The following is an 822-nucleotide window of genomic DNA, read 5'->3' on the forward strand; positions in this document are numbered from 1 at the left end:
AGAATATATCAAACTCAAGAGAACCGGACAGGATTGTTGTTGAAAAGAGAAATAAATGTTGCAAAATAATAGATTTTGCAATACCATATGATAGCCGTATTGAGGAGAAGAAAGTCGAGAAGGTAGTGAAATACCAGGATCTAGCAAGAGAATTGAAGAAGTTATGGAAAATGAAAACAATGGTAATTCCTATTGTAATCGGAACATTTGGAACAGTTCCAAAAGATTTAAAGAAGAGACTAGAGAATATTGGTATAGAGACCAAGATAGACGAGCTTCAGAAAAGTGTTATTCTGAACACGGAAAGGATTCTTAGGAAGGTCCTAGAAGTTTGAGGAGACTTATTGTTACCAAGCTTCCTGGAGTACGGAAGTTCCATTGGAAGTCCAATGTGCGAAAACAAGATGATAATAATAATAATAATAATAATAATAATAATAATAATAATAATAATTATTATTATTATTATTATTATTATTGGCCGAAGGTGAGGTGAATATTAGCGAATAAAAACCTCGACTCCATCTCGGTTTTTTTTCACCGATATTCATGGAATAATAATAATTATTGTTATTATGGACCACCATATTTTAAACTTCAGACGTCAGGCATTATATACCCTTGTTTGGAAAACCATTCCTAAAAAAAGTATGAACTTCAATAGGCTAACATCTGACTTTGAGTTGAGTGTGTAAGATATACTTATGTATTTTAAATTACATATTTAATATATTGTTAATAATTAACAATATATTTATCTTAGATCTAAAACCCCGCTGGGAGCATGTGATAAAAGTTGTCATATATCTAGGAAAACAAGAT

The sequence above is a fragment of the Montipora capricornis genome, chromosome 6 (genome assembly GCF_036669925.1).
Source record: "Montipora capricornis isolate CH-2021 chromosome 6, ASM3666992v2, whole genome shotgun sequence".
In the NCBI taxonomy this organism is placed as follows: Eukaryota; Metazoa; Cnidaria; class Anthozoa; order Scleractinia; family Acroporidae; genus Montipora; species Montipora capricornis.